The 26,448-nt window shown below is 36.5% G+C and overlaps 1 long non-coding RNA gene across 1 annotated transcript; it reads left to right on the forward strand.

The window, feature by feature from the left end:
- Positions 1–4,615: 4,615 nt before the first annotated feature.
- On the forward strand, positions 4,616–7,368 carry LOC104646293 (uncharacterized). The gene is made up of 3 exons (XR_740440.4): positions 4,616–5,311; positions 5,718–5,798; positions 7,181–7,368. It is a non-coding gene; the product is annotated as an uncharacterized lncRNA (long non-coding RNA).
- Positions 7,369–26,448: the final 19,080 nt, after the last annotated feature.

Genomic DNA, 26,448 nt, shown 5'->3' on the forward strand with positions numbered 1-26,448 from the left:
ATAAGTCATAGAAATTTGTGTGGCTAGAAATTATTTCATCAAGGGTAAATGAGTATTTTAAAGTTAAATTATTATTGAATATAAAAATGTGTCATACTTTTTGAAACTAACTTAAAAAAATTAAGTCATATATTTTGGGACAGACGAAGTGTATATTTGTGTGATAGTAAATCATTTTTGTTTTTGATGATGGTGTGAGGCTAAAAACTCTAAAGAAACTCTTAATTTAGTGGGAATTATTAGAAAATAACTCCTAATTGTTATAAAATATAGGGATAATGCACAAGTACCCCTCAACCTATGCGCGAAATCTCAGAGACACACTTATACTATACTAAGGTCCTATTACCCCCTGAACTTATTTTATTAATAATTTTCTACCCCTTTTCGGCATAGATGCATCATAATAAACATTGTAATTTTCTCCACACTTAGGCAAAGTAAGCACCGGGGTTAAAGTGAGTCTGTCCTTGAGCTCCTGGAAACTCTTATCACAAGTCTACGCCCATTTAAACTTGAATGTCTTCTTCGTCAAAGCTGTGAGTGGGCAGCTATGGAAGAAAAACCCTCCACGAACCTGCGATAGTAACCATCCAATCCCAAGAAGCTACGAATGTCTATGGGAGTAAGAGGTTTCGGCCAGTTCTTAACAACCTCAGTCTTCCTGGGGCTACCTCAACACCTTTGTTGGACACAACATGACCCAGGAAGGTCACTGATTTAAGCCAGAATTCACACTTGCTAAATTTGGTATACAACTGATGTTGTCTAAATACCTGCAAGGTTTGTCTCAAAATGTTGTTCATGCTTTTCCTTGGTATTAGAGTAGATGAGAATGTCATCAATGAATACTATGAATAAAGAGTCAAGGTATTCACGGAAGACTCTGTTAATGAGATCTTTTAATGCATCAGGTGCATTAGTGAGACCAAACGACATAACTAGAAACTCATAATGACCATAACTGGTACGAAAGGCTGTCTTTGGGATATCTGCATCCCTAACCCCTCTAGACTTGAGTGGGAAGAATCGTTTCCTCCTTGGAGAATCTTCACTTGAACCAATCGGTTGAACTTTCTCCTATCCTTTTTCTCGACCTCTCCTATACGGACAATCCTTCATCAAGTGACCCGGTTTGCTACAATTGTAACAAGCGTTAGAGACCCTCCTACACTCTACTCCATGAAGTTTGCCACTACAAGGTGGCCTCTCCTCAGATCGACAACATCTCAAGGAGGTCGTCATTATCCAATAATTAGGGAAATACGCTATTGAAGGCCCTCGAATTGCAAGAAAACATAAGAGAGAGAATCAAGAGAACAAAAAAATTGTACTCCTAGTGGGACTGATTCTGCTCTTCATCTCTTTATCTTGCAAATCAGATTACAAAGGCTACTACTGTAATGGCCTTCAGAAAGAGTTGTGATTTTTCGAACAAGGAGTCTACTGATGTCGTGTTTTCTTGTCTCATCATGTTGGCATGATTACTTGGTGTAAGTTCCAAAATAGTGGGCCAGATTGATCAGAATACTTCACTTATTTGGAGGCGATGAAAAACAGCAACTCTCATACGATGGTCGAAGTGCAACACCTACTGGCAATCTTACGTCGGTATTCTTCGAAGAATCTTCTCAAATAGGATCCAACTTTGGTGATTCCGAAGATTCAATGGATTCTCCAACTTTATTGAATGTCAATGCTTTGATGGCTGACTCAACTGACATGGACGAGAATTTTGCGATGATGGAGCAAACCATTGAGTCCTTGAAGAAATTTATTGATGACAAAAATCTTCATATTGCTCAACTTATGAACAAGTTAGTGACCTATAGACTTGGAGAGTCAATTCCTGTTCCCACTTGTCCATCTGTTTTTGATCAACAAAACAAGGACGTTGAGGAATCTCTAGCAAAGCCCAAATTTCAAAAGGAGAAACAATCTGCTTAAGTTGATGCATTATCTATCCAACAGCTGCAAGACATGATAATGTACACTATCAGGGCTCAATATGGTGGAATACCACAAAGTTCCTCGTATTACTCCAAGCCATATACTAGATGAATTGATTGTCTATTAATGCCAACAAAATATCAGCCACCAAAGCTACAACAATTTGATGACAAGGGAAACCCAAGGCAACATGTCGCCCACTTTGTTGAAACTTGTATCAATGCTGGAACACATGGTGACCTTTTGGTAAAACAATTTGTTCGTTCGCTAAAAGGGAATGCATTCGATTGGTACATGACCTGGAACACGAGTCTATTGATAGTTTGAAGCAACTTGAGAAGGAATTTCTCAATTGTTTCTACATTACTCACCAAACCGTAAGCATGATATAGTTGACCGGCAATAAGCAAAGAATGGATGAGCCAGTGGTGGATTACATCAATCGATGGATATCATTGATTTTGGATAGCAAATATCGTCTTTCTAAAATACCTGTTGTGGAAATGTGCATTTAGGGAATGCATAGGGAACTTCTACACATACTATAAGGAATAAAAATATGAACATTTGAGGAACTTTCTACATGAGCGCATGACATGGAGTTGAGCATCGGGCGTCATGGGAAGGCATCTACTTTTGTTGATTTGACAAAAGAAAAAAAGGAGTTCAGAAAAGGTATGACCTCAAAGACCCAAACTAAGGAATCTATGGCGGTGAAAGCAACTTCTGTGAAGGAAACCACCAAGAGTAAACTAAAAGAGGAGGAAGCCCAAGTCAATATCCAAGAGAGGAGAGGCGACGTCCAACCTTGAAGGAGCTAAAGGCAAAGGTTTACCCATTTCTAGATGCAGATGTACCTATGATCCTTGAGGAATTGCTAACTAAGAAAGTTATTAATCTTCCTGAATCAAAGAGGCCCGAAGAGATCAATAAGGTTGGTGATCCTAGATATTGCAAGTTTCATCACGTCCTTAGCCACCCGACAAGTAAATGCTTTATTTCTTGTGTTTCGGAAGTTTAGTGCCTATTGAAGTTAATGTTCCAAGGAAAACTATTGAGGGTTCGCTAGAGATAGAAAACTACAAAAAAAGTGAAGTTGACGGTTGGAATTGGGTTACTCGTAAGAAGCGGTGACATCAAGCAGTTCTTAGGATACGACTTCCTAAGACAAGATCAACAAGGAGTGATGTGAATCAACTACAAAAACCAAAAAGCATCAAGCCTTATACTAGCCTAAAGATAAATGATTCTTCATTGCAAAAGGTTCGAAGGCCATTACATTGCATGAAGTCTTTCTTAAAAAATTCTTTTGCGGTAGTCAAATTGGTGCAACACATGTTATTTCCAGTAGAGACGAAACAAAGGAAAATGAAGGTGAGCATAATCCAATAATAACACAAGAACATCAAACTGATGAAAAATTTGCCCCATGTTGTGCTACAATATCCTTCACAGATGAGGACTTGCTGTTAGGGTATAAGCTACATAATAGGCCCTTATTTGTTGTAGGGTCTATTCGAGAACAACATCTTAATTGCATACTAATCGATTATGGTTCGACAGTTAATATCATGCCAACAGTTATTCTGAAAAAACTTGGGATCTCCATTGATGAATTGTCAAAAATTAACCTAACAATTGAAGGTTTCAATCACGGAGGAAAGCGATCAATAGGGAAGATTCGGTTAGGATTGTCCATTGGCAATGCGAAATCAAACATCTTGATTCATGTCATAGATTCAAAAACATCATACAACTTGTTGCTCAAACGTCTTTGGGTTCATGAAAATAAGGTTGTACCATATACTTTACATCAGTGTATGAAGTATATGAAAGATGGTGAAGTTGTCAAAATAGATGCAGACATCAATCCTTTCACTAAAACGTAGTCATATTTTGCAGATTTGAAATTCTATTTAAATTGTGGAAAAGCAATATGGAGGAACATGTAGAAGCCAACCCAATTGATCTTGAAGATAGTAAAGTTCATTGGGCCGCTATCAAGATGTACAAGAAGAGAACAAAAGAGGTTTCCATTAAGCTTTCACTACCTAAAGGAGACTTACAGACTAATATGGCCGACGAGCAACCAATTGTTGACACCTAATTTTGACCGACCTTTAACCATTTTTTAGGAATACTATTCGATTAAATACATATTTTAAAATCTAGTTAAAGTTTAGAATTTAGTCGATTTTACTTGAAAAAATTATATATTCTAATATATTTACTTAATAAAACTATCGTAAATATTATTAACATATTTTAAAATTATTAATGAATTTCAAATGTTTTAAAATCTAAATGATTTTCAATTATATAAAATATTTTAATATATGTTGTACTTTAATTAAATAGTAACACTTTCCTTAAAATTATTTAAATTGTAGCCTATTCTATTATAATTTCTTTCAATCATAGCCACTCCACTTCAAATTTTATTCCAATCATAACCACTCTTTCATTTCAATTTTAGCCAATCTTATTGCAATTTTAGCCACTCCATATCTTTTCCAATCTTATTTCATTAATCTCATCTGTTCGTTCAAATAATTAATTTCTAATCGAATCCTAACCCTCCATCTCTATCTAATCTAACGATTGAGATCAACTTTTCCTATCTCTGTCTTTAACACCAAAAGACCCAAAAACCTAAAAAAATTCCCCCTCTCTCCTCCTCTACCTCTCTTCTCCTCACCCTCTCTCTGCCTTCCTCTTCTCTCTCCCTTTTCCGGCAGCCGCTCCCCTCCTTCTCTCCTCCTCTCCCTCTCATTCTTCTTCCCCTCTTTCTCTCTCCCATCCTTCTCCCCTCTCCCATCGTTCCCTTTCTCCCTCTTTCTCCCCATCGCCTTCTGTACCCTCCCGTCTCTTCTCTTCCCCTTCCTCTGCTCCTTTCTTTTCTTCTTTTGCAGGTAGCAGGTTTCAGCGAGCAGGAACAACTCGACCCAGCAGCAACTCTAACTAGCCGCTTCCCTCTCCCATCACTCTTCTTCTTCTTCTCCCTTTCTCCGCCTCCCTCTTCCCCTCTTTCCTCTCCCGTTTCCCCTTCGTCTTCCCCTTCTTATTCTCCTTTCTTTCTTTTCTCCTTTTTCAGCCAGCAACTAGCGAGATAGCAACTCGCTTATCCTCTCTAATTTCCAGGCGAGGCGACCAACAACTCTGACCGGCGAATCAACAACTTCGACCAGCAAAACCATTTCCCCATCTGGCCCAGGTAGCCTGCAACAGCAAGCAGCAGCCACACGAGGATGGGAGATTTCAGCAACCAGTAGCTCTGTGGTAGCAATAGCCGTGAGCAGCTCTGACAAGGTTCGAAATGCCCGAAACTTGCACTAAGCCGGGTCTTGAAAAATTCGCCTAGGTTTGTTTTTGTTTAATTATTGGTAGTCTTCTAAAAATTAGCTTATTTTTGGATATGATTTCATGATATTATCATCAATAATAGTTGATAATCTTCTTCTAAGCATGAATATTAAGATCCTATGAACATTTGCTCTATAATCGCATATTCGGGTTGATTCAAATTTTTGCTCATATTTTCATCATTTTATTATATGCATGTATATGTTTGTGTTCTTGTTAGATGGGTATTATCTAGTTTCCTATGATTTTGAAAGGACCCCTTAACTAAGTTTTTCTATTAATTATTTTTTTGTTTTTACTTATAATTTTGTACATTCTCTATTAATAATAAAGTGTTAATGGTAAGGGATTGCTGCAAGAATTGGATAAGTTGATTAATGATTTCTATAATTGCTCATGAACAGATTTCTCCTTTACAAATTATGGATGATTACTAATATATCCTTCTTGCCTTAGTTTTGAAGAAGATAGGCATATTTTACATGGTAAGAATATATTCTTGATAATTGGTAAAAAGTTGATTAATTCACATGTTTATTTGACTAATATTTCTTTATTCATATTACCTTTAATTAAGAGCAGATTCTTACTTGTAACATGATGGTAAAGTATATATATAATTTGTATGTGAATATTTCTTTCCTTACTTTCTTTTATATAGCATTAATTGGATATCCTCAATTGTTTATTTGCTTATCTCAAATAAATTAAAATATAGTTTTTACTTGCTTTATTTTGGTAAAATTGTGAATTATTATGGTAAAATATTTCATTGATTTGGTAATGTTTTATCTAAGAAAATTATATTATCCTTTCTAAATTTTATTTCTTACTTGCTTTCTCTCTTAAAATAAGAATAATATTAAGTGATCACTTTTTCCATTAATAGTTGACTTGACTAGTTTTCACTTGTTTATATATGACTTTAATTTTTTTCCTTGTAATATTTAGTTGCTCATATATATTTGTAAAATATATTTTTATTCCTAATTTTTCTTATTTTTGGTAATAAAATATTCTTAAATTTTTTGATTTTAGCTCTTCTTTATCTAAGGAAAAAATATTATTACTTTCTCTTAATTTATTCTTACTTGCTTATATTTGGTAAAAAATAATTAATTTTTTTTCTACTTTTGGCTCTCCTTTAAAATAAGGAAATTGTGATTAATTGATTCCTTTATATATTTCTCTTCCTTAGTTATTTCCTCCTCTTTGCCATTAAAACAAGACCCTCCTCTCATTTACTGATTCACTCACATTGACTCTCTAACAAGTTTCTCTCACACACTCACATCTTGAGAAGAACTCACATTCTCCAAACTCACACTAAACTCATTCATTCGCTCTCTCAAAACAAGAACTAGACTCTTCACTCTCTCATTGGTATCTTGCTACTCTAAAAAATAAATAAATTAAGATTGCGGTAAAACATTCAAGTGCTCTTCTTTGCTACTTTGCTCTTTTGTTTTTGTTCAAATAAAAGTTGGATCAACTTGTTTTCATTGCTACTATTTCTTTTCTGCTTAACCGGTTAGTATTCTTAATTAGCATTTTACTATTAGTCAGCCCTCTATTTTTTTTCATTTTTTATTTTGCATCTATTATTATTTTTGTGTGTTGGTAATAAAAGGAAACACTTCTTATCTTTTGCCCCTATGTGTGTTGATATGTCTATGCCTATGTTTTGTCCTTTTTATTTCTTATGTGTTGCTTATATATGTATGTATGCGAGTATGCCTATGTTTTGTCCTTTTTATTTCTTATGTGTTGCTTATATATGTATATATGCGAGTAATTTGTTACTATGAATATTTTACATTAGAATCATTCTTCCATTGTATATTTGTTACCTTACTTATTCTAGCAGGTTTTGGACTTAAAGTTAAAGATGATGAAGAGTGGCCTAGAAGAAATTTCGGACAAAGCTTTGTTTGTTTTAATGTTGTGTATATTTTTATCTGTTATTTTTATTACAACATGTGTATAACTCTAAAGCAACTCTTATGTATGAAACAATTTTGGGGATCGCCTAGGGAGGGGGAATTATGTGTTAAATATCTTCTTTTTCTTATTTTCATCAAACTTATTTGTGTTAGAAAGCATGCCTATAGGTTCATAATTTATTTTTTGATAAATTTTTATGTGGTAAAGTAATTTTTAGATCTAACCATAAAAAAAAATATAAAATGAATCAACTTTGCTCAATCATTTAGTTTAACTTTGCTCAATTAATGTTTGAAATTAATTTTATCCAAATTGACGTGTTAAGTAATGAGTTATGATTAATTTGCTAAAATGTTAATAACTTATGTGCATTTTATTAATCCATTGTATAAATCATGCATTCATATGTCATTTGGAGTTAGAAATCATGCCTATAGATTTTATTTAAATGTGTTGATTATTAAATCATCTAGAAATCATGTTTATAGGAAGTATTAACTAATTTTAGCATTTTCATAATTTATTTGTTTCTTTACTTTGTCATTTTAGTTTGTTAAACATCTAGAAATCATGTCAATAGGCTTGTAAATTTACAGCATATCAATAACTAAAATAAAATTCGGTGCGCATATTTTTGACATTTTAAAAACAAACAATTCCTATTGATTTATTACATTTAATAAGTTTACTATCTCTTAACTATAATTTCTGCATTAATAAATATATTTGCTATTATAAAATGCTCTCAATTAACTAATTTTTGCATGTTAAACATTTGTTTAAAATAATTTTCTGTACTCATAGTATTTTGCTACTACTTCTTTCTAAAATAAATTTTCTGCCTAAATAGATAAAATTTGGTTGTCCTAAGTTATATTTTGCATTAATAATTAAATTCTCTATTGTTTTAAATATATGTGTATGTGGATCATATCCTTTGCTACTTGGAAATAAAACAAAAGCTATTACTCCATTTATCATTGCTCACCCTAAAATTAGTTCAATACTAAAATTTGCATCTATGTTATCATATTTGCCCCGCCATAATTAAATTGTTGTTATAATTTTGTATGTTTGTATGTTCGCACACTTAGCATGAAACCTTTCACAATTATGTATTGTTTGCAAGCATGTCTAATTGATTTTTAGAGGCTAAATTGAAACTTGTATTGATAAAATGACGGTCTTGTTTGCCTTGTTTGTTTGACTTGGTGTCTAGGAGGGACTTATATTTTATTTTGTCTAAACCCACCCTTTAAGAGTCCAATGCCTCTTTGACATTAAAGTGAGACGACTAGGCACCTTTTAGGTACGAAATGCATGCAGTGGTTGGGTAGGGGTAGTTGGCCCTATGGAGATGATGACATCGACTCAGGCTTGAAAGACAAACTTTTGTTTTGTTTGTCCCTATACGACAACTTATTGGAAAATAAAAAGTAAAGTCGAGTGCTGATCCAAAAAGTCTCTTAGAGTCTCCCTTCCCTTTTATCCCTTTACTTGTTTGTTTTAAATTATATTTATTTGGGTTAGATTATAATAAAAATAATAAAATTATTTGCCTATTTATTTGTCGCTTTTCTATCCTCTCGCTTATCTCTTTATTAATTGTTTAGTATATCTATTTTATTGTTATCATTTAGTCTAGCATGTTTAAATATTAATTAATATAATAATGAGCTATTTGATTCAACTTGTTTCTATATCACCTAGTCTCACATGTTAGATTAATAAAAATGATTTTAATTGTTAATATCTGCTATCACCTAGCCTTTATTAATTAATTGGTAAAAATAATAAAATGGTCTCATTTGTTTTATATTTCTTATCACCTAGCAAGCATGCTACTTAAATAAACTAATAAATGAAGTGACCTTATTTGCTACTTTTAACCCCCACATAGATTGCATGAGCTACGATCGGAACCCACATTTGTGGACCTCGAGGGATTCCTAACACTTTTCCCTCGAGGTAATTTGAACCCTTACCCTGATCTCTGGATCGTTGACCTTAGCTAGACTTAGTTAGGTTAGATAGGTGCCCTAACGCGCCTTAATTCGTTAGGTGGCGACTCCAAACTCAAAATCCCAAAAGAGTTGTTAGGTCGTGCATAAAACCCATTTTTTTAATGAAAAATGGGGCGTGACACCAATTTTTTGCTATATTCCATGTGAACATCGAAAAAGGGGATATCCGCTACTAGAGGAATGCACTCAACAAGTCCAACCACTGAGGAATGAACATAGTCACATAATATTCAAATATTTGAAGGATAAAATGACTGTCCTAGTTGCACAAGTTCCGTGTATTGCTTTAAAGCCCTCCAAAGGCAATATCCAAGTTGGTACGATAAAAGGGAACATTGATCAAAAGGTCTGCATATTATTTGAAAAATCAGGCTATGATTTCTCAAAATCCAGCAAAGTTAGGAGAACTCAAGGATGAAGTCACTATTTAAAAGATACACGGGCTCACAAAGTCTCAGATGCAATTGAGAAAGCAAGGATATCATGCCTCCTCTCCTAAGGTTGGGTTTAGGATTCAGCTTGCTGGAGCCTCTTCGAATTTCGTCTAAGAAGGGGAAAGAAATAACTTCATCGATAAAAAATTATGATGAACTTCGGTGTTTGAACATATTGGAAGACTGACAATTCGTGTTTCTGCATTTGAAAGATTGGGCCACAAGGATGAAAGAGGATCTTCTAAACAAGTGGACGAATAAGCCACCACCTCAAATACTTCTGTATTTCATCGCTTGGGAATCAAAAGAAAGTCATTATCCAAAAGGAGGTTGTTGGAGCATGAAAATTAAGACTCTTGTGATGTAATTGACGATAAGGAGATTCATATTGTTTTCCCATCACGTATAAAGAGAAAGGTTGTATCAATCACTACTGATGGTTCTTTTAAGGTGAAAAGAAGCGTAATTGTAGTCACCAACCAATTTCGTGAAGAATCCAAGAAGGAGGAAGATAAATCCATCACAGTCTTCGTGGGAAGTGAGGTGGAAGATTCAAATTTGACACAATTATTCTATCACATAACAGTGGGAGAAGGTCCAAACATTGATGATACGAATGATGATGTCCTAGAGGCTCCGCCCTAAAATGGAGGATGGCGTATAATCAACTGTAGACGACCTCAAGGAACTAAAAATAGGCACTCTGAAATATCCACGTCCAATCTTCATTAGTGCACTTCTTACAACAGAAGAAGAGAGGAAATACTTCAAGTTATTGGTTGAGTTCAAGGATGTTTTTTCTTGTTCATACAAAGAAATGTCGGGCCTTAGTCCCAGAATAGATATTCATCATTTCGGGATAGAAAAGGGAACACGTCCTATAAAGCAATCAGAATAACTATTTCATCCTGAGTTGGTAACACAAATTGAAGCGGAGGTCAACAATCTCATCAAAGATGGATTTATTCGAGAAGTGAAGTACCCATTATGGATCTCAAATATTGTACCTATTAAGAAGAAGAATGGTCAAATACGTGTATGCATTGATTTTAGAGATTTGAACAAGGCATGTCCAAAATATGGTTTCCCTTTGCCGATCATTGAGCTCATGGTTGATGCTACAAATAGGCATGAAGTTATGTCACTTATGGATGGATCCTCTATATACAATCAAATAAGAATATCTCCAAAATATAAAGAATACACTACCTTTCAAACTCCAAAGAGAATTTATTGTTACAAAGTGATGCCTTTTGGTCTGAAAAAATGCTGGTGTCACCTATTCAACGTACAATGCAAAACATAGTTTATGACATGCTTCATAAGACGTGGGAATGTTATGTCGATGACTTAGTGGTAAATACGAAATAAAGGGAACACCATCTTGAAGACCTTCGAATTTTTTTTGTATGGTTAAGGAAGTTTGACTTGAAGATGAATCCGCTCAAATGTGAATTTAGGGTCATCTCATGAAAGTTTCTTGGCTTCATTGTGCATCACTGAGGAATTGAAGTTGATCCTGCAAAGAGTTATGCCATTTTAAAAATGTCTGAGCCAAAGAACTTGAGAGAACTCCGCAGTCTACAAGGAAATTTGGTATTCATCCGGAGGTTTATTTCTAAAGTTGCTGGATGATGTCAACCTTTCAACCATTTGATGAAGAAAGATGCTCCTTTCCACTGGGACCAATCATGTCAAAATGCTTTTGAAATCATCAAAAGTTACTTGTTAAATTCACCTGTATTAGGGGCACCAACTCCTGGAAAGCCATTGATACCATACATTGCATCACAAGAGCTATCACTTGAAGCACTTCTTGCTCAAGAGAATGAAGCTAAGAAGGAACAAGCACTGTATTATCTGAATCGGACTTTGATAGGGGATGAGTTGAATTATACGCCTATTGAGAAGATGTGCTTAGCATCGCTTTATTCAATAAAAAAATTGAGGCATTATTTTGAAGCCTACACTGTCAAGCTAATTTATTGGGATGATCCCCTGAAGTTCGTAATGATTTGATCAGTTTTATCAGTACGTGTAGAAAGGTGGTCTATATTGTTTAATCAATATGAGATCATATACACAAAAAAGCTGTGAAGAGGCAAGCACTTGACAATTTCCTTGCTGATCACCCTCTTCCGGAAAACTAGGAAACTTCAGATGAGTTTCCTGATGAAGATGCATTTTATACTGAAGAGCTGCCAGCATGGACATTGTTCTTTGATGTATCTGCACGCCGAGATGGAGCAGGGGCAGGAGTGGTGTGGATATCTCCAGAATGACTAATATTACCATTTTCATTTGTTGTGAAACATGTCCTAACAATGCTGCAGAATACTAATCTTTGATTGTGGGCCTTGAAATGGCATCAAATATGAACATTCTTCAATTGGATATACACGGTGACTCACAATTGATCATCAATCAACTCTGTGGGAGTTATGAGGTGAAGAAAGAAGATCTTTTGTCATATCACCAATATGCTACGTTTTTACTTGAAATGTTTGATCAACTATTCTTAAATCATGTACCAAGATAGGAAAATCACATGGCAGATGCTTTGTCTAACTTGGATACAACAATGGCACTTAGAGAAAATGAGACAACAAATGTGCGTGTATGTCACGATGGGTTATTCCTAGTTGTCTTGATCATCAAGTAAATGAAATCCGTCATATATCTATTAGAGTAGTTGAAGAAGAAAATTAGAGAAAACCTCTTATTGAGTATATTGAATATGGAAGACTGCCTGAAAATCCACGAGTGAAAGCAGATATTAATAGAAGGGCACCACGATTCATCTTTCATGACGAAATACTGTTTCGTCATTCTTTTGAGGGACTATTCTTGCGGTGTCTTGACAAAGAAGAAGCTCAAAAAACAATGGTAGAGGCACATTCCAGCACATGTGGAGCACATCAATCAGGGCCTAAACTTCATTTTCACATCAAGAGGATGGACTACTATTGGCCAATGATGGTGATGGACTGCTTATTGCATGCCAAGAAGTTTCATGCGTGTGAATTCATGCTAATTACATCCATAAATCTCCAGAGGCTCTGCATGCGACTGTATCCTCATGGCCCTTCGATGCATGGGGACTTGATGTTGTTGGACCTCTTCTAAAGTCGTCCAAAGGAAAAATGTATATCTTGGCTGCCACTGACTATTTCTCCAGATGGGCTGAGGCTCTGTCATTATGATAGGTAAAGAAGGAAAATGTTGTTGATTTTATCAAATCAAGCATAATTATTAGATATGGCATACCAAGATGTATAGTCACTGATATTGGAACACCCTTCAATAATAAACTCATGAGTAGTTTGTGCGAGAAGTTCAGTTTAAACAACATAAATCTTCAATGTTCAATGCCCCTGCTAATGGTCTTGCTGAAGCTTTTAACAAGATACTTGGTGACCTATTGTATAAGGTAGTTGCAAAAAATAAAAGTGACTGGCATGAGCGAGTTGGTGAAGTTTTGTTGGCATATCGTACTACCTTTAGAACGGCTATGCAAGCGACATCATTTTCGTTGGTGCATGGAGTAGAAGTAGTCCTTCCATTGGAGAAGCAAATCCTATCATTGCGAATAGCAGTACAAAAGAGACTTACAAGTGAAAGAAACACTCAACTATGTCAAGCAGAGTTGGAAGCATTGGATGAAAAGATATTGGAAGCACAACAAAGGTTGGAGTATTACCAAACTCGTCTTGCAAGATCATTCAACAAGAAGTGCGATCTCGATCATTTCAAGTGGGAGACTTGTTCTTAGCAGTCCGGAGACCCATAATATTTAACAAACGCATTGTTGACAAGTTTACATCAAAATGGGATGGACCCTACGTTGTGAAGGAGGCATATTCAAGTGGCATTTATAATTGTCGACCAAGATGGTGTAAGAGTTTGTTCAATAAATGCCAAGTTCCTGAAGAAATATTTACCATGAAGGTAGGCTACTTTCCTTATTGTATAAGCGTAAACTACATGTTACTCTTGGTTGAAAAGAGTATAAACTGTGTACGGTAAAAAAAAATTCATCATCTTGAACTACGACATGACTTGATCCTCTTCACCGAGGTACGTAGGCGCTTGGAATAATCACTCTGAGTTCAGTCAAATGAGTTAAAAAAGGGGTCTGGCAGCTTGCGTGATCATCACACTATCTCTGTAAAAATCAAGTAGCTAGCAAATGAGTTCAAACGCGACGCAAACAAGCAAAGTAGAACATTCTTGAAGCCCAATCTGCAACAAAAAGAAGAAGCTCGTTAACAGAAGCTCCTACATTGCGTCATGGATCTTCAACTATGATAACTCAAGGTTCCATATCAAACATGCTAGATTTGGAGTCAACTTCAGGTATTAATCTAATCAATTCAAAAGGAACTTTGACTTAAGTATTTGATATGCGGCAGTCTGATGAGTTCATTGGCATTGGATGAAGTGACTTGCTATTCTACTTGTGTTTTTGCTTACAGTGTAGATAATTTGGCATAATTCGCTGATGCTTCAGTAAGTTACTCAAAATTAGGGGCATCTTTACCTACAACATCAAATCGGAATACCTTACGGATCAAAGCTCTATGTTGCAATGATATAGCCATAAAAATCATTATCTGAACACTTCAAGTTCAAGAGACAATCTTTTGTTGTCGTAAAGAGCACACGAAGTTTAGGAAATTACATTCTGGGCATATAGTTAACTTGAAAAAAAATATTATAGACTCCTACGCTGCGTTATTGATTTTCTTCCAAAGTTGCTCAAAGGTGAAGAGTTTAAAGAAGCAGAATTTGAGATGACTTTGAAAAGATATCTGCGTTAATATGGAAATCAAGTTATAATTTTTATATGTGTTGTACGTCTATGAGTTATTCTTCCAACGGAACGAGAATCACATCATTTCGAGGTTCCTATGCGGAGTTATTGGTTTTCTCCCGAAGATGGGCAAGGGTAAAGATTCAAGCATGTAAATATTGAGCCAACTTTGAACTCAAATATTTACTAAACCATAAATCCCATTGATGTGATTTTTATATAAATTGAATATCTCTAAGTTTTCTTTCTAACAAAAAAGAATCTCATTATTCCGATGCTCCTACTCCATGTTATGAACTTTCTTCCACATGTGCGCAAAGCTGAACAGTCAAGCATGCAGATTTTGAGTCAACTTTGAACTCATATTTGTACTAAACCACAAATACCATGAATGTGATTTTTATACAAATAGAATATCTCTAAGTTATCTTTCCAACAAAAAAAGAATTTCATTATTCCGATTCTCCTATGCCACATTATGCATTTTCTCCCACATGTGCGCAAAGTTGAAGAAAGTTGAAGATTCAAGCACGCAGATTTTTAGCCAACTTCAAACTCTAATCTGTAATTGAAGATCTCTAAGTTCCCTTTCCAATGAAAAAAGAAGCTTGTTATTTCGATGCTCCTACTTCAGGCTATGAATTTTGTTCCATATGCATGAAAAGCTGAAGAAAGCTGAAAAAGTAACGTTTTGTTGCAATCCTCAAATAAACGCTAGCATATGCAGTCCTTTTTCCAAAAAAAGAAAGGGGGCTCGTGGAAAGAATAATGAAAATTCAAAATTCAAGAGAAGAAAGTTTGTCATTATTTTGTTGTTTAACAAAAAAAGAACCACTACACCATGATGAGCGAGTAAGAAAATCCTAAGCAAATAAATAAAAAAAGTTTAACTACAGAAAATCTTGACACTTATGATTTCTTGGTGACTTTTCTCAATTTCCTCTTCTAGCTTGGCTAGTCTCTCAATCTCATCGTTAGTTATCACATTATTTGATGGTATAAATCTCGCCCTCCATAGTGGTGACATTCTCTTGAATTTTGGATAACTTCTCTTGATATTTATTAATGAGCTCGGTAACCTTATTTTTCTTGAAAGTAAAGGCTTTTAAGTCTTTCTCCACATATGCTAGAGTTGCTTGAAGTTTCTCCATGGATGTATCTAAATTTTCATGTGCTAGCTTTGCACCATCAAAGTGACGTTGTGCATCAAAGAGGGCCTTTTCATGTGATTCTTTAGTTATTTTTGATGATCTTAAAGTATCATACTCTGCGTACGACTTGAAGAAAATCTCTACATGATACTTCAAAGAACATACATCAATATGTTTACCTTTCTAATCTCCTCAAGAGTTGAAACGATACTTGACTTCAATGGTGTAAGTCATCTGAAGAGCCTAAGGAAAATTGTGTTATCCATCCACATTATGCGCCCCACATCTCAGAAACAAATGATGATTTGGCACGGTAAATGGTTTCTTGTGGCTCAAAAGTAGGAGCACCACGTCGCATTGAAGGCATCATGTCACTAGAAGGGGATTTTCTCGGTGGAACTACTTCTGATGAAGCATCACATTATTAATGGAAGAATGGAAGTCTTTTGTAGATGCATCAAGATCATTAAGATCTACTATGAAATCTATAACCACCCCATCGTTAAGGTCGTCACCATATAGTTCTTGAAGGTCTGACTAAATTTTTTTTATAAGAAATAAAAATATGACCAGATTAAAAAAAAGAGGGTCTTACTTGTTTTGCTAATTCAAACAATCATCCTCTAGATCTTGTGCCTTTCTTTTTGGACTATTCTAGTGACGATCCGTTGGACTAGAAGACGCATTGGGTCGTCCAACACCATTCGGTGAAGCATACTTCAGAGAAATTTCATCACAAGGCATCATGGTTTGACGTTTGGTCATTATCATTGTCTGATGCTACATGAAGTTTATTTGTTGTAGAAGAACCATGGCCAACTTTGGAACCAAGTGAAGTCGCCTTTGAGGCTCATGTGAGGCGCCTCAATTTTTATTTCGCAGGCACATCCCCATATTTCAAGGTTTTGGACTTGGATGAGGCCCGACTTGAAAAGTATCATTTGACTTTGCTTGAGATTTAGAAGAAAAATGTGACTTTTCCTTTGGTTAATCAGAAGCCTCTTTAGATGAAGTGGATGAGTCTTGCTTTCTCTTCTTCAAAATGATGCGGAGATTTTCTTGGGATGTATTCATCCTCTGAGATAGCCACCTGTCTACTTACTCATAGGTCATTAAAGGAGAACCCTCCAATGGGCACGTTGGAATCATGACATTAGAAAAGTTGTTGAGTCCAAAATAAGAATTCCAAAGTTGTACAATGTTAATAGTTTACCATTGTAAGGACGCCCATAAGATCTCCGGGGACATCTTGAAAAAAACCAAATTGTTGACTAAATTTGATAAGGCAGTTGGATTCCATAATGAAATTTGAATCATGCCTATGAGTTACATAACCTGAACGAAGGCTAATGACATATTCGTTCCACGAATTTGAAAATTTGCCATAATCAGTAAAGTGCAAATCCCTCCCTTGCTGCATTGCTAAATGATAGAGGCGACGGGCATCATCCTGTTGAAATAACTTTTGGGCATCAGTAAAATCAAAATAGTTGGCCATCTTCTTGCCAGAATTATTGCAAAGAGGAATCGATCTATGTGAATGATTGGCATGATGATGAGTATGGAGAAAATTAGTTTTGCCACACTCAAGTTTGAAGAAGTAGAGATTTGTCTTAGGACACGACATATGCTTGCAATAACTGAGACTAAGGGTCGCAACGGAACCGGTAATTCCCGGTTCGGTACCGGTTAGTCCCGGTATAGATCGGTTCTTTCCGGTACCGGGACGGAAATTGAGAATTATCGGTCTTTCCCGGTTCCAAAAATTACCGGTATGTTACCGGTCAGGTCCAGTCTGTTACCGGTCCGGTCCAGTCCGTTAGCGGTCCGGTCTGATCAATTTTTTTAAATATATTCGTTTATAGCCGTTGGGTAATGGCTAGTGGGCCCCCATACTGACTATTTGAGTCAAATTTCAGCCAATGTGAGTCCTACCCCACCCCAAACTTTTTTAATACCCTAAAATTTTAAAAATTACACTTTAACCCATTTTTTTATTTATAAATACTCCTAAATCTCTTTTAAATCACTAAATAATCTATTCAACTTTTACTCTCTCAACTCTCTACTCTCTAATATCTAATTCTCTAATATATAATATCTTAAATTCTGATGTTGCCTTATTTGGTCTTTGGAAATTAGATTTGGAGCTTCAAATATCAATTTTCAACTTTCCACGTTCGGCTTTCGGGGGTCATAAACGTCTACTTTTTTTAAGTAGACGTTCGGTACATTCGTTCCAACTTTTATTTTACATTTCATTTATATTTAAATATTTATTTATTTATTTATTTTGTGATTTATTATTTGCATTACATTTTTCGTATTATATATAATCTCACGTTTAATATATTAAGTATAGATTTTGGTAAAAATATTGTTTAAAAATAAAAAGGGGAAAAAAGTTCATTAGAGCATGTAAAAAATATGTGTAACTTTACATCTCCGATAATGCAATAACCAGTAGTTCTTCTAAATCAAAAACTAAAAAATATACTATATTAGAATAAATCTGGATGATTATACACATGTTGATGATACAATTATTAATATTGATAGGTTTTCAAGATTAGATCCTTATCTTGAACATTTACAACGTCACTTTGGTAATTTTGATGAAGATTTGCCTAGTGATAATGATATTGATAATTATACTCATACGCCTACTTTTGATGATGATGATGATGAAACTGAGCCACCTACGACTACTAATACTCTCAGTCCCGCTCCCTTTCGTTGCTTAGCCCCTGTTCCCCCCGTACATCCTAGGCCTAAGGTAGAACGTGTTAAAAAAATCAGTTGTTTGACAATTTATGACACAAAACGAAGATAAAACACAAGTTATTTGTAATAAATGTAAACATAGATTAAATTATAAAATTGTTGGTAAATCTGGCGGGACGGAACATTTGAGTATTCATATAATGTCTTGTTGTAGAAATGAATTTTTGCATGCTAAAGCGATAGCGGAAGCTAAGAAAAAGGACCCCCCTTCCTGAAAATGTAGGAGTAAGCGGCTCTAACATGGTACAAACATAATTAAATCCGTCTAATGTTTCTGTCTCTAGTTTACCACTTTCATATAGTAGAGAAAAAGATCTTGAAGAACTAGCTAAAGTGATATGTGTTATGGGTTTTCCATTTAGTTTTGCTGAAAATCCCGGTTTTATACATTATATTCAAATTGCATATAATCCAAATTTTAAAGGTTTTGCTAGAAATACAATAAAAAAGGTTGTATTTGATTATCATACACAACATTTTCAATATCTTCATTATTTATTTTATTACAATACTCTTAAAATAGCTATTACTTCTGATATGGGTCGTAGTGTAAACGGTAACGATTATTTGACTGTTACTGCACATTGGATTGATGAAATTTGGTATATGCAAAAAAGAATTTTAGATTATAAATATTGTCAAATGCAAAAAAACTTGTATTTATATTCCTCAAACTATTTTAGTTATTTTACAAAGTTATGAAATATGTGATAAAATAAGTAGTATAACCTTAGATAATGCTTCAAGTAATAATACTGCTGTTGAATATTTAAAACCTACACTTTGTCCTTTCTATGGTGATAATTATCATATTAGGTGTACTGCACATATATATAATTTGATGGTTAGAGATGGTGTACATATGTATGATAATGGATGTACGAAAGTTGAAAATGCATGTCATTTTATATTTAAATGTCAAGTTAAGTCTAAGCGTAAAGATTTTCAAAATCGCTGTTTTGAAAATAATCTTCCACCTAGAAAAATTCCAAAAACAGTGGCTACTAGATGGAATACTTTATATTAAATGCTTGTAGTCGCTTATGAATATCGAATACCCTTACAAATGGTTTGGAATACTCATAATTCTGATATGACATGTAGACTAGATGATAATGATTGTCGTGATATAAATGAACTTATAGAATTTCTAAAAGTTTTTTACTTAACTACAAAAAGAATATCTGTACTTTATAGTTCTTCAATTTGTACTGTTTTGCCTGATATTTATATATTTCTTCTAGATTATATAAATTTAAAAATAAACCAAGATTTCAATAAACCATTGAAAAAAAGATTCTAAAATTTAAAAAATATTATATTCCTATTCCTCAAATTTATTTAACTGCATGTTTGTTAAACCCTAAGTATAAAGATGTAGGTGCATCAAAAATGGTTGAAAAATGTATTTTAACTTAGATATTAATGATCTATTAGAAGAAATTCCTAGGTGTCATCAAGTTAAAGATATCATAAAAATTGAATCTAGAAAATTGTATGATTCATATAATGCTAATATAAATTTATTAAGTGAAAATGAACCACAAAACTCTAGGAGTAGATTTGATGAAAATAATATTGATGATTATTTACAGGATTATCTTGAACTTTCTCACGATAATAGATTTAATTTTGATGCCTATGTTAATCAAAATACAGAACCTACTGAAGATATTCTAGCATGGTGGAGAAATCATGGCAAAGGATTTCCAAAACTACAACCGATGGCTCGAGATATATTAGCAATGCAAGCATCGTCGGTAGCTTCGGAAGACGTCTTTAGTGCAGCAAGGTTTCAACTTGGAGAACATAGCATTCACTAGCTGTCACAATCCAAAACGAGCCGCGAGTGGCACCCACACTTATCCTACTATGTGAGCGAACCAACCAATCTAAACCCCAACATTTCAACCATAATAAACAGAATATAATGCGGAAGACTTAAAACTCATTAACGAAAATCGATTAAATAAATTCTAAAACTCCATACTTATCATTTCCAAAATCTGAAAGTCATCACAACAAGAACATTCTATCCTCAAATTACTAATCTAAGAGTATCTAGGAAGCTAAAATAAGTAAACAAATGGTCCATGTCCGAACTTCAAGGACATCAAGACATGAATGAGAGAGAATCCAGTCCGAGCTAGGAACAATAGATCACCCTGAAATCTGATATGCTGAAGACTGGCTAGAGTTGCGGACGAGTCGAACTCGATGCAACGTTTGCTGCACTCCACAAATAACAAAGAAGAAAATTACAAGTAGGGGTCAGTACAAGGCACAAGTACCGAGTAGGTATCGTCGGCTAACTCAAAATAGAAAGCAATATATATCAGATAATAACATAAAATCAACTGCAATACTCAACAGGTGGCAACAACAAGTACAAGAACCATTGGCAACAACACCAAGCACACCTATGAGGACTCAAGCCTCCACACCATATTCATTTAGGAAATAGGTTCTTTAAATCTTAGTATATTAGCATAATTCAAGATTCATTCTCTTTACTATCCTGGTGTCGGAACGTGGCACTCCTATCCCCTCAATATTCATTCATCTTACTATCCTGGTGTTGGAACGTGACACTCCGATCCCCTACTATCCTGGTGTCGGAACGTGACACTCTGATCCCCTACTACTACGTGTCGGTTCGTGACACCCGATTTTCTACTATCCTGGTATCGGAACGTGACACTCGATCCTCTACTATCCTGGTGTCGGAACGTGACACTCCGATCCCCTAATTCTACGTGTCGGTGCGTGACACCCGATCCCCTAATCTCATTGTTTCAGTTTATCAAGCCTTTTTTTTATACCAAAGCATCATCATTAACAAAGAGGTTTTAAGGTTTAAGATTCAACAGCCTCATCATGCTAATTCATCACAATTACATAATCACATCATGCAAGCACACAATTAAGCATATAGAAGACTTTACAAAATTACCCAATACATATCAATCTCTATTTAGAGTTTACTACGGAATAGCATAAACCATAACCTACCTCCACCGAAGAATCGTGAATCAAGCAATCTACTTCTCCAATGCTTTTTGCTTTCTCTTCGTTCTCTCTTCTCTCATTCGTTTGTTCTCCCTTTCTCTTTCTGTCTCCTTCTTCTTTTTCTTATTCCAACTCTTTTTCTTGCCTGCGACGGTCCGTCCTGCTGTTTCCGTCACAAAGTTCAGAGAGTCGAATTCATTAAAGAATCTGTGACGGTCCGTCGTGCCTATGACGGTCCGTTCTACCATGTCGTCGCGAAGTTCAGAGAGTCGATATCAGTACCCAAATTTCTAGAGTCTAAGTTTTTTGGAACGAGACCCCCTCGACGGTCCATCGTGCCCATGACGGTCCATCGTGGGATCCGTCGACCCAGACAATTATTACCAGAAATAAACTCTACTGCTCAAAATGACTAAACAAGTCGTTACAATAGATACCAATTTACCCATCGTTCGTCCTTGAACGATCACCAGAAGAAAACAAGGGCGAGAAAGAGTACCTGAATCTGTGAAAAGGTGTGGATATCTTTCTTACATATCAGCCTCCTTCTCCCAAGTGGACTCTTCAACTGGCCGATTCTTCCATTGAACCTTGATGGATGCAATCTCCCTTGATCTCAACTTGCGGCCTTCTCTATCTAAAATGGAAACAGAATCCTCCTCATAAGACAAATTTTCATCAAGAAGAACTGAATCCCAACGAATGATGTAGTTTCCATCCCCATGGTATCTTTTCAACATAGACACATGAAATACCGGGTGCACTCCTGACAGTCCTGGGGGCAAGGCTAATTCATAAGCTACCTCCCCCACGCGCTTCAGAACTTGAAATTGACCAATATATCTCGGACTAAGCTTACCTCGCTTACCAAACCGCATCACTCCTTTCATGGGCGACACCTTCAGCAAGACTTTCTCACCCTTCATGAACTCCAAGTCTCTAACCTTTCGATCTGCATATTCTTTATGCCTACTTTGAGCTGCTAGAAGCTTTTCCTGAATGCATTTCACTTTATCTGACGACTCCCTCAGAAGGTCAGTACCCCAAGGTCTAACCTCAAATGCATCAAACCACCCAATGGGAGACCTACATCTTCTCCCATACAGTGCCTCAAAAGGGTCCATATCAATACTTGAGTGATAGCTATTGTTGTATGAGAACTCTGCTAAGGGTAAGAAGTTATCCCAATGACCACCAAACTCTATCACACATGCACGAAGCATATCCTCCAAAACCTGAATCGTTTGCTCAGACTGAACATCGGTCAGAGTGTGAAATGCAGTACTAAGATCCAACCTAGTACCTAATTCAGAATGTAATGTTTTCCAAAACTTAGAAATAAATTGCGTACCTCTATCTGATATGATGGAAAGTGGAACTTCGTGCAATCGGACAATTTCTGAGATATAAAGCTTGGCTAACTTCTCTGCATTGTAAGTCACCTTAACTGGAATGAAGTGAGCAGACTTAGTTAACCTATCAACAATTACCCAAATAGAGTCATACTTACCCATTGTCTTTGGAACACCAACCACGAAGTCCATTTCAATTCTCTCCCACTTCCATTCAGGAATGGGCATTCTCTGAAGTGTCCCTCCAGGCCTCTGGTGTTCATACTTTACCTGCTGACAATTCGGGCATTGAGCAACAAAATCAATAATGTCACGCTTCATCCTACTCCACCAAAAATATTGCTTTAGGTCACGGTACATCTTGGTTGCACCAGGATGTATAGAATACCTTGAACTATGAGCCTCTGTAAGAATAGTGTGAATCAAGTCATCGACGCGGGGTACACATACCCTTCCCTTAATCCTCAAAACACCTTTCTCATCAATCTTTGCTTCTTTAGCCTCTCCTCGCAATACCTTATCTCGAATCCGGATCAGTTTCTCATCAGTGAGCTGCTTTCCCTTAATCTTGTCAAGAAAAGAAGACTTTGCCTCCACACAGGCCAAAAATCCTCCCTTCTCTAGTACTTCCAGCCTAATAAAGTCATTAGCCAGAGTATGAACCTCTCTAGCCAATGGGCGTCTAGAAACCTGCAAGTGAGTTAGACTTCCCATGCTTCCTGCCTTTCTACTTAAAGCATCTGCCACAACATTAGCTTTTCCCGGATGATACAAGATAGTGATATCATAGTCTTTTAGTAGTTCCATCCACCTCCTCTGTCTCAAATTCAAATCTTTCTGAGTAAAGACATACTGTAAACTGCGATGATCTGTAAAGACTTCACACTTAACCCCATATAGATAATGTCTCCATTGCTTTAATGAAAACACTACCGCAGCCAACTCCAAATCGTGGGTCGGATAATTACGTTCATGCACCTTTAATTGCCTCGAAGAATAAGCAATTACATTCTTCTCTTGCATTAGCACTGCACCCAAACCGGAATAAGATGCATCACAATAAACAATGAAATTCTTACCTTCCACTGGCAGGGTAAGAATTGGTGCAGTAGTCAAGAAGGTCTTGAGTTTCTGAAAACTTTCTTCACACTCGTCCGACCATACAAATGGAACACGCAGCTTAGTCAAGTTTGTCAATTGGGAACCAACAGAAGAAAATCCCTTGACAAATCGACGGTAGTAGCTAGCTAAACCAACAAAGCTCCTTACCCCTGTAACATTAGTAGGTCTTACCCAACTCCTCACTGCTTCAATCTTGGAAGGATCCACCATCACTCCATCCTAAGAAACCACATGCCCCAAGAAGGACACTGAATCTAGCCAAAACTCACACTTAGAGAATTTGGCATAAAGCTTTTTCTCCCTCAACATTGCCAATACAATTCTCAAGTGCTCCTCATGTTCTTTCCTGCTCTTTGAGTATACCAGTATATCATCGATGAATACAATGACAAAGAGATCCAGATATGGCTTAAATATCCCGTTCATTAAGCTCATGAAAGCAGCAGGGGCATTCGTAAGTTCAAAAGACATTACTAAGAACTCATAATGTCCATACCTGGTCCCAAAAACAGTCTTTGGCACATCCATTGCCCGTATTTTCAATTGATGATAACCAGATCTCAAATCGATTTTTGAGAAGGTACAAGCACCTTGTAACTGATCGAACAAATCATCGATGCGAGGAAGAGGGTACTTGTTCTTAATAGTTACCTTATTCAGTTGTTTGTAGTCTATGCACATCCGAAAACTTCCATCCTTCTTCTTCACAAACAAAACAGGAGCACCCCAAGGGGAAGCGCTTGGTCTAATAAAGCCCTTGCTTAACAACTCTTGAAGTTGGGCCTTTAACTCTCTTAACTCAGCGGGAGCCATCCTATAAGGGGGTATGGAAATGGGGCGAGTACCCGACTCCAGATCAATGCAAAAGTCAATATCCCTATCTGGTGGCATACCATGAAGGTCTGCAGGAAACACATCCAAAAACTCACGGACTATCGAAACCGACTCAATTGAAGGTACTTGGGTAGTATCGTCCCTAGGTGTGCCAAGAAAGCTAAACAACCTTTACTAACCATTCTCTTAGCACGAAGAAAGGAGATGATACGAACTGGAGTGGAAGTGTAGTCACCGTCCCACACTAACGGATCTGTCCCAGGCTTGGCCAACGTTACAGTTTTAGCATTACAATCTAAGATCGGAAAATTTGGATACAACCGAGTCGTACCCAGAATTACATCGAAGTCAACCATTTCTAGGATAACCAAGTCTACATGAGTATTGCTCCCCACAAAAGTCACAAGACAAGACCTATACACCTTTTCAACTATCACAGACTCACGACACCGAAGTAGAGACACGAATAGTTATGTCAAGCAATTCACAATGTAAATTAAGACCAGTAGCAAATGAGGAAGATACATATGAAAATGTGGATCCAGGATCAAACAATACAGAAGCCATGCAATCACAAACCAAAAGATTACCTGTGATGACAGCATCCGATGTATCCGCTTCAAATCTCCCAGGGAAAGCATAAAAATGGGCCCTATCACCTGTCTGCCCGTTGCCCTTACCATTACGCTGCAGAAGTTCCAGTTTGCCCGCCACCCTGGTTGATTTGGTGACCTCCATTACCTTGGCCACCCCGTCCTCCAGAATAGCGGCCTCTTCCATGACCACCTCTACCTCTGACTATTGGGGGTCTGTAACTCTGTTTTGGACAAAACCTCCTAATATGTCCAGTCTCTCCACATCCATAACACTCTCTGGATTCAAGCGTAGGTCTCTGTGAGAACGACGAAGTCTGGGGATAGTCCCCAAACTCAGGGAAGTGTTGACCGGTCTGTGGTGGACCCCCAGCTACAGCCTGCAGTGAAGACTGAATAGGTCGGGTTGGGTAACCTCCTGAACTCTGCCCTCTGGAGTAAGACCCACCAAATTCACCTCCCTTACGAAACTTATTAGGTTTCGATGCTATGGTGAAGTCGTCTGGCTTCACTCCCTCCACTTCTATCACAAAATCTACCACCTCCTGAAAGGATTTTGCTGCAGTAGCTACTTGTAAGGCTGGACTCTGCAAATCTGACCTCAATCCCTTCACAAAACGACGAATCCGCTCTTGTGGACTGAAGCAAAGCTGGGTGGCATACCTGGATAATGCACGAAACTTAGCCTCATACGCAGTAACCGACATCCTGCCTTGCTCTAGGCTCAGGAACTCATCTCTCCTCGTATCCCTCAAAGTCCGGGGTATATACTTCTCCATAAATAAGCTAGAGAATGATGCCCAAGTCATAGGTGGTGCCTGTGCTGGTTGACACTCAACATACGATCGCCACCACATTTTGACATTTCCTTGAAACTGATAGGTTACAAACTCAACACCGAATCGTTCCACTATGCCCATCTTATGTAGAAACTCATGAAAATCAACCAGAAAATCATAGGCTTCCTCAGATTCAGCACCCTTTAAGACTGGAGGCTTCATTTTCAAGAACTTACTGAAAAGTTCGTGTTGATCACTTGTCATTATAGGCCCTGTAGTCAATCGAGGAAATGTGC

The sequence above is a fragment of the Solanum lycopersicum genome, chromosome 3 (assembly GCF_036512215.1).
Source record: "Solanum lycopersicum chromosome 3, SLM_r2.1".
Taxonomy (NCBI): Eukaryota; Viridiplantae; Streptophyta; class Magnoliopsida; order Solanales; family Solanaceae; genus Solanum; species Solanum lycopersicum.